The sequence below is a fragment of the Mirounga angustirostris genome, unplaced genomic scaffold, assembly GCF_029215605.1.
Source record: "Mirounga angustirostris isolate CCGP_5_RB_7025 unplaced genomic scaffold, mMirAng1.0.hap1 SCAF_2, whole genome shotgun sequence".
Lineage (NCBI taxonomy): Eukaryota > Metazoa > Chordata > Mammalia > Carnivora > Phocidae > Mirounga > Mirounga angustirostris.
This window is the reverse complement of record NW_026991710.1, coordinates 179,003,910-179,016,801: the sequence shown is the minus strand read 5'-3', so window position 1 is coordinate 179,016,801 and position 12,892 is coordinate 179,003,910.

Below are 12,892 nucleotides of genomic sequence, written 5' to 3'. Positions count from 1 at the left end.
GGGAGCCCGATGTGGGACTCGATCCCAGGACCCTGGGATCATGACCTGAGCCGAAGGCAGACGCTTAACGACTGAGCCACCCAGGCACCCCCAAAATACTATTTTAAATTACCTTGATACAGGTAAATTGATTTACATTTTTATATTCATCAAACAATGTGTGATCCCCTAGCATAGCAAAGTATTGTTAGGGGACATGCCATGCAGGAAGTACTTAATAAATATTTGTTAAACCATAAATATATTGTTTTGTTTGGGTTTTAAGTATTTTCTATTCTATTTAGCAAAATAGGTTGGCATACTTCTAATATCTTTATAAAATCAGTATCTTATTTGCTAAATTTTCTTTTCCCATTATTGGCAGAGTTTTTTCATAAGAAATACAGTTTTTTTAAATAGTGTTTACATCAAAGATAATTTTGTATAATGCTACCTTTGAGATCAAGAGATGGAGTAATTGTTTTGGTTTCTCAGAAGCCCCTATTCTGCTATGACAGTCGTCTCATACATAACACAAGATTTAAATATGTGGATAGATGTTAGACTTATGCCTAGTAAAAAGTGCTTTTTTTAGTAAGTAAGTAACATATTTAAAAGCACTTTTACTTCTGTCATTTAATTGCAAGATTCAGATGTTTTTAATAGAGTCTTTGAAAGTTAACATAGTGTTTGACTTTGTACTGGAAAGGATTTCTGACAGATTATTTATATACATTTTATTATAATGAAGTTGCATAATCTAATAAATATGAAGATGAGAGAATCATAGGATAGATTTTATCTCATACTCTTCTTTTTCACGTAAAATATTTAAGCACTTTTTCACGTTATCACACAGACTTCATGATGGTTTTACTTAATGGAATACTTAATGTATTCTCAAGTTAATACAACATAAGATGCTAAACCATTTCCAAAGTGTAAGATGATTTCTAAACTCTTGCTCTTTCACTTTCAGATTTAACATTAATAAGCATCTTCATGTACTTAGTTCATTTATTTGTTTGTTTTACTTCTGTAAGTTGTATTTCAGGTAATGGGAACAAATTTTCAAATTAGTGTACCTCCAGAGGAAAACATCTATAAAATTAAAGCCTGTGGGAAGCACACTTTATGACATCTAGCTTTAGAACAGAAGGACATGACTGCTAGAATAAGAAGTGATAATTTAGAGGAGAAGATTATTGTCTTCTAATACATAAAGAGATTTCCTATTAGAAGAGGATTTGTAGACTTTATTGTTTCAGTTTTTAGATGAACTGGGTGGGAATTTTTAAAATGACTTCTGTATATAATAGAATTTTCTAAAAGTAAAATGACCAGCAATGTTATAGGGCCTCTTGAAAGTAGAGATAACATTTATCTGTTGCTTAAAATGTACTGGACACTGTGCTTAAAAATTTAAATACAGAATTTCATTAACACAGGACAGATACAAAGCAGAATGAGTTTTTTAAACCAATCTCCAATTATCACATGGCCTGGACAGTCTCTACTTTCTAATAAAAAATTTATTGACCAATGTTCTTGGAACAATGAATATTCATGGCTAATACTTCTTTTATTTCTCTTACCTCTGTCCAATTGAATTATATGTTTACTAAGGGTTTCCATTAGTCCCAAAATGACCTAACCCATTTATATTGTCATTTCTATTAAATCATAAGACAATACAATATTTGCCAGTTTTTAAAGCTCACTAAGAATGCATAAATGACAAGGTAGCAAAATACCTAGTCACAACTATAAGGATGACACAACTTTAATTAAAATAGTTGAATTTAAAGAGTAGTGGCAATTGGAAACTTGACTGATATGGACTACAAATAAGAAAAGTTACTTTTTATCATGTGAATTATTATTAAGAAGTGGCATTTAATCAGGTGCATTATGTGAGAAAAGTAAAACCATAACAAATAAATAGCATTTACAGCTTATGTGTTAAGCTCTTACTATAAACAGCAGGGGCCCCTGGGTGGCTCAGTGGGGAGTCAGCTTGAGATTCTCTCTCCCTTGCTCTCATGCACTCTCTTTCTAAAATAAATAAATCTTAAAAAAAGAAATACATATATTATTCTCATGTATCCCATTGTAATCAGCATTTTGATTAATCATTCAATTATGAATTCTGATTTGGGGGACTTCTGTTTACCTTTATTCTATGCTGGATTTCCTATTTCTCATACCTGTCAAATCCTTCTTTCTTGGTTTTTATTTCCTCATTTTTATGAACCAAATTCTTCATTAGATTCTTGAGCAGAAGCATCTGAAAGGGTGTTTTTCTGAGAAGAAAATCCAGCTCCTTATCTTGGCTGATAGCTGATCTGGATATAGAATTCTTCATTGAAAAAAATATATATACACACATATATACCCATTTTGTTTTTAGAATTTTAAGGCATTTCTCTAGTATTATCTAGCTTCCAGCATTACTGTTGAAACAAACTGATTGCATAGCAGTTCTTTTGGATGTGATCATTTTTATTAAACTATATTTGTATGATATTCTCCTTATCTCCATTGTTCTGAGAATTCACACTGCGAATTCCTGTAAGTCTATTTCCATCGCATGTGCTGGGAATTTTTGGAACCTCCCAATCTGGATCTTGTATCTTTCAGTACAGGGATAGTCCATGAAATATTTTAATAATGACATTGTTCAATGTACTTTCTATTTTTTTTTTCTTTTTGTTTATATTTTCTAAATTTCTCTTTATGGGACTCCTTTTATCTGGAAGGTGGATCTCCTGGACTGGTTCCTCTAATTTTGTATCTTTTTGTTATATTTCATATTTCTTTGGGAGTATCTTTGTAAATTCTGGGAAATTTTCTCAGTTTATTTTTGATTTCTTCTATTGCTTTTCAATTTGATAACATATTTCTAACTTCTAATAGCTCCTTTTGTCTTTCATAGCTTTCTGCAATTCTGTCTCTGTCTTTTTTTTAAAGATGTATTTATTTGAGAGAGAGAGAATGCAAGTGCAGGCAAGCAAAGAGAGAGAGAGGGAGAGAAAATCCTCAAGCAGACTCCCTGCAGAGCACAGAGCCCCATGTAGGGCTTGATCCCAGGACCCTGAGATCATGACTTGAGTCAAAATCAAGAGCTGACCACTTAACCAACTGAGCCACCCAGGCACCCCTCTTTTTCTCAATATTTATGATAGAATTTTTTTTAAAGTTTTGTTTCTCCTGCATATTTTGTTACCTCTGGAGTTTTTGTTGGGTTGCTTTTTTGGTTCTACTTATATGCATTGTTCTTTATCTTCCATATCAGCTTTCCTTTGGTATTAGATAAATTTTTGTTGCTGTTATCTAGTTAGGATATCTACTCAGTGATATAAAGCTAAAAAAAAATTGGGGGGCGCACCTGGCTGGCTCGGTTGGTGGGGTCATTAGTTTGAGTCCCACATTGGGTATAAAATTACTTAAGAAAATAATATAAAGCCAAAATTGCATAAGTTGGATATGTTGATTTTGAACTTTTCTGAATATAATCTTGGTGGGCTATTTCTTAGGGAAGTATAGTCTCTATTATTTTTGCATTTTTCATTCCTGGAATGGTCTATTTCCTAAAGAAGAGAATTTCTGTCTTTTCTGTAGAGGATAAAATACGACTGGCACAGTTCTAGATGCAAAGTGGGAGAACCACACTGAAGGTTTTAGAATTTTGTATTGCTTAAGCATATATCCTTTAATTCTCATGTTTTAATATGATATCTCAAGTCCACCAGTCCAGAGACCATCATTTTACCTTCTCCAAAGAGAAATCTCCAGACTTCTGCTAAGGTGAAATCAAGATAGGCAGTAGATTGGGGGGGTGGGTACAGATGCTTAGTAATCTAAGTGCTTCTCCAGGAGCTTTCACCCATGCCTGTCATCTAGCATATTCTTTAAAACCAAGTTCCTAAGGTTCCTGGGGCTGCCAATTCCCAGGCCTTTTGAGGTATCTTCCATCTACATTGAGTTATTCCTCAGCTTTTCCCACTGCCAGTTAAGGAAGCAACTTTCTCAGATATAGTGTCAACCAGCTTTCAGGTTTCCAAAATTTTGATGCTGTATCTCTTTTCCTGCTATTCCATGTTCGCAGTTTGTGCATTTTTGAAATAGTTTATTTGATAAAGTTAATGTTGTTTTAAAAAAGAGCAAAATTAGAAGTATCTGGTTAACCATCTTAATCCAGAAGTTCCTGGATTACATTTTAATAAATTAGCATTGGTAACTATGTGAAAATTGGATTACAAGGAGACAAGAATGGAAGCAGGACATTAGTTGCAGGTTATTTTAGCAGTCAGTGCAAGAGAGGATAATGCCTTGGGCAAGATGGTAGCAGTGAAGATAGAGGAAAGTGAATATTTTCAAGTACATTTTAGAGATATCATCGAGACTTGCTGGTAAATATTGGGAGTGAGTGAAAGATTCTAAGAGTTTTAAATTTTAATCAACTGTGTAGTATTATTTTTCTGAATGGGAAAGAATATAATAAGAATATGGTGAGGGTATCCAAAATTCTATTTTGGATAATTTCTATTGTGATGCCTATTAGAGAGTCAATAGTGATGTTAAATGGATGTTAGAGTGAAGAGGTCAAGATCAAGATGTCAGAACCAGAAATATACATTTGATTGTTATCAGCATTACAAAGGTTTTTAAAGCCATGAAGCTTCTTGAAATCAGTCTAGTGAATAAAAGGTCTAGGAGCAAGATCTTAGACCTCCAAGCCTTAAAGGTAAGGAAGAAGATGAAACGCAAGCAAAGAGAAGAGAACGTGGTCAATGAGAGGAAAAAATCCAGGAAGCCAGAGGAGTAAGTGCTTGAAGAGGGAGAGAATGTTGATTCTGTTGAAAGATGCTAACAGGCTAAGTAAAGTGAAGGCAGTAAGTGATTATTGGATTTTGCAACATGGAAATTATTGTCACCCTTGATCAGCATAGTAGGATAGAAGGGAAAGGGCTGAGTATGGAATTGGTGCTTATGAGAAGAGACAATACAGATGTGTCTTTCTTATAAAATGGAACTGGAAAAAGTTGACAGCGAGAGCAATATGTGGAATCAGATGGTGGGTTTTGTTTTTTTTTTTTAAAGATCTTGATTAGTATGTGTATAGAGATACTAAAATCAACTTTAAGAAAATATATCCATATATATGGAAAATGTAACATTAAATAATAGATGAAATATGTTGATTATATATTTCTCTGCATAGTTGCTTTTTTATGGCAATAGGTGAAAAGGCAGAATCTATGAACTCCTGGATTAATGTAATGTTTCCTTTCTACTTATTGGCAACTGTGTTTTATTACACTCCTGAGCACCTGCTAGACTGCCTTATTATTTTTTTTCAAATGGATTACATCATTATTTACATCCTATCATGTCACTTCTGTTTTGCAAAATAATGAGCTTGAAGCTGCATTTTGCATTTTAACAGTGTGGCTAGAATTGATTTAGGTAACCCTCTACTTCATTGTAATGCATAGGAGACCACGGGTTTATTATTGCCTAATTTTTAAAACAGAAAGTCCTGAAGACATCTAATTTGCTGGTGGTTTAGGACTGTTCATTGGAACCTATTGCTTTTGCTTCACTGGGGATTACTGAAGGTTGGATCAAAACTACAGAGTAATATGCACATAATAGTCTTCTAGGTTGCTGTGAGCTGCAAAGGTTGTTGCTTATGTGCAGGATTATTTAAACATAGAATATTTGCCTTGAGCTGTACAGTTGGTTATACTGTAAGGTAAAAATGTGGATGGGATTGGAGGATGGATGATGGTTTAGGCAACTCTAGAAACGTCTGTTAGGTCAAAGTGGTTTCAGACAGTTAAATACAGGGAGATACACATTTCAGTTTGTCAAAAGTAGAGAGACGTTTTGTGTGTGGACCAGTTTTGTTACAGAAAATGACGACTAGCTGGTCACCTGCCTCACAGGATAATTCCAGGGCAGGACTTACATCACTGTGAGGTGAATGTGGTGTCCTTACGCGGCATGTGCACGCCTGACACTTGTGATGGTCAGGGTCTGAAGGATTTGATCACAGATTCCTTAACTCAAGAGAGAAGCAGTCTCTGCCAAACTCAAATAAGAATTTGAAGAACGTGGTGTTAGAATTAAAAGATTTGACAAGAATAGGATTTGTTCCAATTAAAGAATTGATATATACACTTTCTAGGAAGTATAGGATATTAGAATGAAAGACATGTCCATGATCCTACCACTCAGAGACTTTTTTTGGTTATAACAATAGTAATAATCATACTGTGTTTGATACTATATTCTATTTTTCAGCTACAACATGATTTTCCAGTGTTACTATACTTATTATTTTAAATAATTTTAGTTTATCAAATGAAATATATTTTTATTTTAACCATGTTTATATTGGACATTGTGTTTGTTTTCTCACTTTTAATTCTAAATAATTCTGTAAATGCTGTCTTTGAAGACAAAGAGATTTCCCTTATAAATTAGAATACTGGGTCAAGACTATGAACACTTTTAATATTTTTGATACATACTGCCAATTATATACCCAAACTGATATACACTGTACATTTTCATCAGTCATATGTGAAATGCTGTTTCATCAAAACTTCACTAGCAATGAAGATTATTGCTTTTATTATTGCTTGTTATATATACAAATTGATTTATTTGTAATTACAAATTTGCATGTAATTGATTACAAGTAATTTGAATACTTTTTAGTACAATTACTTATTGGTCTTGGCTATATATACCATATAAAAGATTTAAGGACAGGGGCACCTGGGTGGCTCAGTCGTTAAGGGTCTGCCTTTGGCTCAGGTCATGATCCCAGGGTCCTGGGATCAAGCCCTGCGTCAGGCTCCCTGCTCTGTGGGAAGCCTGCTTCTCCCTATCCTACTCCCCCTGCTTGTGTTCCTGCTCTCAATATCTCTCTCTCTGTCAAATAAATAAAATCTTGTTTAAGAAAAAAAAAAAATTAAGGACAGATTCTGTGGGCCCAATTTGAAAGGATTGGCCCTCAGAAAGTATACATTACATATTTCCTATTTTTAATGAACATTTGCATTCAATGCTCAGAAAATTGCTTTGATTATGTAAATAAATTAGTACTCTTCTTTTCCAAGGTTTTTGTTATAGCTGTAGAATATTTAAATATTTATTCGATTCACATTTATTATAGTTTACATGTCATTTACATTGATTTACATTTATTTGATGTATATTTATTGAATATCAAGCATTTGATAAAATGTGAGAAAAATCAGGGACGTTCTTTTTCTTCATGGAATGTATGTTTTATTGAGGAAGAGAAACATTGCTGGTATACATATACATAGAAATAAATGTAAAATTTAACTGTGATAAGTGATAAGAGGTTTATGAGCAGAACAGCTTGAGGCTTACACTATTGAGTGTATAAAAATAATTGGGTGAACTAATCTAGTCAGGGAGATAAAAGGAGAGATGCTTAAGAAGAGAACTGGAGAAAGCAGTTACCGGGTGAAGAGAGAGGATGGATTTTTTTTGTGTTTTTTTTTAAGATTTTATTTATTTATTTGACAGAGAGAGAGAGAACGTGCGCACAAGCAGGGGGCATGGGAAAGAGAGCGCGGACTCCCCACTGAGCAGGGAGCCTGAATCCTGGACTTGGTCCCAGGACCCTGGGATCATGACCTGAACCAAAGGCAGACGCTTAACCCACTGAGCCTCCCAGGTGCCCCAAAAGAGGATGAGTGTTTTAGGACATACAGGCTGTGTGTGCACTGGTCGTGTGTTGGGGAGGAGCATGGTGCACCTGAGGAATGGAGAGAAGAGCAAAGCCTGAGGAGAAAGAATGAAGGGTCTACATTATGAAGGGTCTTGTAACTTTTAGATGATAGAACTTTGACCTAGATATATATTTGGAAATTATATCCTGAAAATAATACAATTGATCTTCATTATTCATGAATCCTGTGTTTGTGAATTAGCGTACTCACTAAAACTTATTTGTGACTTTAAAATCAATAAATACTTGGGGCACTTTTGCTGTCATTTGCAGACAAGGGTACGTGCAGAGCTGGGACAATTCTGAACTGCCCACAGGCACATTCCCAGCTGAGGTTGAACCATGTGACACCGTATCTTGTCATGTCAGCTCTCATATTATCAAATGCCATTTTCATGATTTTTTTTTAGCACTGCATTATTTGCATTTCTTGGGCTTTTTTGGTTGATTTCTCAGTTTCAAATAACCCCCAAGTATAGTACTAAGTACTGCCTGTATTTTTAAACACAGAGGTTGTGATGTGCCTTTCAGAGAAAACACGTGTGCTAGATAAGCTTTGTTCGGGTATGACGTATAGTGTTGTTAGCTCTAAACTACAGAGAACAAGTTGATGGTTACCAGAGGGAGGTAGGTGGGGGAATGGCTGAAATAGGTGATGGAGATTAAGGAGTGCACTTGTCCTGATGAGTGCTGGGTATTGTACAGAAATGTTGGATCACTATATTGTACACCTGAAACTAATTTTACACTGTGTGCTAACTGGAATTTAAATAAAAACCAAGAAGAGGCTATATTTATTAAAAATAACAAGAATAGCTAACATTTATTGTGCTTATGCATGTGTTAACCCCTAACCCTCCTGCCAACATATCAGATTGGTATTATTATTAATACCCCATGTTTTATTTTTTATTTTTTTTATTCTTATGTTAATCCCCATACATTACATCATTAGTTTTAGATGTAGTGTTCCATGATTCATTGTTTGTGCATAACACCCAGTGCTCCATGCAGAATGTGCCCTCCTCAATACCCACCACCAGGCTAACCCATCCTCCCACCCCCCTCCCCTCTAGAACCCTCAGTTTGTTTTTCAGAGTCCATCGTCTCTCATGGTTCGTCTACCCCTCTGATTTCCCCCGCTTCATTCTTCCCCTCCTGCTACCTTCTTCTTTTTTTTTTTCTTAACATATATTGCATTATTTGTTTCAGAGGTACAGATCTGAGATTCAACAGTCTTGCACAATTCACAGCGCTTACCAGAGCACATACCCTCCCCAGTGTCTATCACCCAGTCACCCCATCCCTCCCACCCCACCCCCCACTCCAGCAACCCTCAGTTTGTTTCCTGCGATTAAGAATTCCTCATATCAGTGAGATCATATGATACATGTCTTTCTCTGTTTGACTTACTTTGCTCAACATAATACCCTCCAGTTCCATCCACATCGTTGCAGATGGCAAGATCTCATACCTTTTGATGGCTACATAATATTCCATTAATACCCCATGTTTTAAATGAAAACACTTAGGACTGAAAATGTTAGGATAGATACTGTCCAAGATCAACAGTAATAAGAGCAGCAGAAGCAGCAACTGTAACAACAAAATTCCACAGTTCACAAAATAGCCTCTCCTTTTTAATGTCTCTTTGTTCCTACACATATTCTTCCTCCTAAATGAGGAAAGAGGAAGCCAGTGCATAGGCAGTATGATTGCCCAGGGTCCTGCTGCCTGCATATCCTGCACAGTGCTCCTATCACACTATCTACACTTCTTGGAGCAAAGATAAGACGAGCATAGAAGACACACCCACATGACTGCACTGTGTGCTTTATTCTGGAGACCTGGAAGTGACCTTGGAAGAGGGAATGCTTTGCTCTCTATCCCCAGGGAAGGGAAAACAAATGACGAATTTTGACTAAAATATCCGTTAACTTAGGGAAAAGCTAGTAAGAAAGTGCTTTCTTTCACTTAAAATGATTTCCCTTTTGGTAAACATGATGCCTTTTTATCCAAAATCTATCAATATTTCTTGAATAAAAAGTGAAGAGCTTGACCGGAACAATGAATTATTGTGTAAAAGTAAGTTCCTCTGATGTATTGAATATCTTTTTAGTAAATGGCTATTCAGAATTGCCTGAATTGGCCTCAAGTACAGTTATCTTTAATGTTGAGATATTTGGCTACCTTTTTCCCATTATACAGAATATATTCTACTTTAAAAGAATCTTAAAATAAAATTCAATTACTACTCTCTCTTTTTTAAAGATTTTATTGGTTTATTTGAGAGAGAAAGAGAGAGAGAGAGAGAACACATGAGTTGGAGAGGGGCAGAGGAAGAAGGAGACTCCCCGCTGAGCAAGGAGCCAGATGCGTGGCTCAATCCCAGGACCCCAAGATCATGACCTGAGCCAAAGGCAGAGCCTTTGGAGTCCCCCTCAATTACTACTCTTTTTACATAAGACTGATTCTGATGAAATAATTATCTTACAGATTATAAAATTTACATTTTTGAGTTTACTAAGTCTAGTAACTGATCTCAGGATACAAATTAAGATATCTAATAAATATAATCTCTTATTTTCTCAATTTAATACCTATTAAGAACCCCTATTCTGCTAAAGGAGAAAATCACCATCTTGTTCATTTATGGTTCACCATTTTCTTAAGGATCATGTATAAATTCTGGAGATTTACAAAGCTCTAAATTATTATATTTTGGGGGGTTCATCTGAATCTCAGTGTCCTATACTCCCCCAAAAGTTCTTGGTTTCTTCTTGTTTGTTATATTACCCTTGCAGATGACAGACTTGTGAGGTCTAGCTTTCTCTCAGCTCTTGGGCATATAAAGATCTTTCTGCCATTTCCATGTCCTATGCTTCAAGCAAAATTATGTGGGCTGTCATTAATCTATTTCCATACATTTCCATGCATTCTATTTCCATACTTTATTCAGTCACACAAATTCATGCTCTTGCTCCCGGGTCATACTGGGCTACAGGGAACTGGTTAGAAAGCTTGGGATGTATATATGTATGTATATATATACATACTTACACATATATTTATATATGTATATATATATGCAAGTTTTGACTAAAGATATATATATATATTTCCATTTTTTTAAAAAAATAAAGATTTATTTCTTGAGAGAGAGAGAGTGCGCACAAGGGGGCGTTGGGGAGAGGAAGTGAGAATCCCAAGCAGACTACTAACTGCGGAGCCTGACTGGGGAGCTTGATCTCATGACCCTGGAATCACCACCTGAGCTGAAACCAGGAGTTGGACACACAACAGACTATGCCACCAAGGTGCTCCTATATGTTTTTTTAGATATACCATCCAGACATGCTCCCTAGGGAACTTCCAAACTTCCACTGCTCTAATTTCCCAATCCTACCAGATATTCAGGCATTTCTATTTTCTACGCCCCACTTTCTCCCCTCACTTCCCCCTCCATCCATGGAGTGAGGGACGTTTGTCTTATCAAGGGCCATTTTAATCTATGCATTCCTTACCTCCTCTGAACTCTCACTCTCCTAAAATATGGAATCTTTAGCTCCTTCCTGGGTTGGAAAGTATTGTTCTGGTTTAAGACATATCGTTCTAATTTAAGACATATTAATATTCCCTGAGCCCCTTTAGATAGTTGTAATTCCAAAAACACTAGTGTTAAACCTCCACAGCCTTTTCTGTGTGTATGCTTGCTTGCTTATTATACATTTACTTATTTATTTATTGCACACACCATTTCTTTCCTGAGGCGCAGAATAGCCTAAGAATGCTTAAGATAATATGATTGTTTGAATGGAAATGGAAAATAGTACCTGAATAATTGGTTAATATTTAGAACTGCTGTACATGGCATAGTATCATTTTCATGTAGATTACATCATGGAACATAAAACTAAACTGTGGTGAAATACGGTCATTGTCTGAAGTTACATGAAAATTTTTACACAAAATGATTCTGTCATTTTCCAGGAAACTTACTGTCAGTCGACTAGAGTACTGTGAATGTGTATAGTTGTTTTGAGTCGAACAGTTCTGTTTTGAATGTTTTATTTTCAAATTGTAAACAATTTATTATGGCTATTTCTTTATTCAAGTATATTTTTTGGACTTCTTCCACAAAATGTACCAATTATTTAGAGGAAAATTTAGGAGAATTATATATTCTCTGCCAGTATGATAACTGTGGTTTGAAATGCTCCTTTGTATTGAAAATTTTTAACATATTAAAGACCATTCTAACTAAAGACCATTGTCTAAAGAAAAATCTATCAAAGTTGAGATTGAAAGAAAAAATTAACTGTTATTCTTATGGACCCAGGGTTAGATACTATTAAATAAAGAAGATTTGAGAACTTAAGATAGCCATCTTATGTATTTTTGTATACTACTGATTATCTGATAATTTCAGAAATTAGAAAAATAGTCTTAAAAGTATAAAAGTGTATCTCTAAACAGAGATTTCTTTTCCACATGCAGTATCTGCAAATCGTGAGTCACTTTTTTGGGAGATGATTTTATAAAATGGGAACTGGGTTCTGGGAATAGAAAAAGGGCATAAAACAAGTAGCACAGCAGGAATAGAAATTTTTGCAATCAGCCTTGGGAGAAAGGAAGAAAGTCAAATGAATAGTACCACAATCCTATGCCTGTTTAGGAAGTGAACTAAAATGTACCAAAATAGTAACAAGTCAAATTCTATGCAAATCTGTTTATTTGGGTTGGGATAAATATGTAGAAGTCTCAAGAAATACCAAATGGGCTTTTATATAAATAGATTAAATGAAAACCTCAAAGATGAGGATACTGCAAACAGAGTCAAAACTGTATTAACCTTTTTTCCCCCAAGTTTTTATTTAAATTCCAATTAGTTAGCATACAGTGTAATAATAGTTTCAGGTGTAACATTTAGTGATCCATCACTTACACAGTGCTCATCACAAGTGCCCTCCTTAATCCCCATCACCCATTTAACTCATCCCCACCCACTCCCCTCCAGCAACCCTTCGTTTGTTTTCTGTAGTTAAGAGTCTGTTTTCTGGTTTGCCTTTCCTTTCCTTTCCTTTTTTCCTTTTCCTTTTCCTTTCCTTTCCACCCCTGTGTTCATCTGTTTAGTTT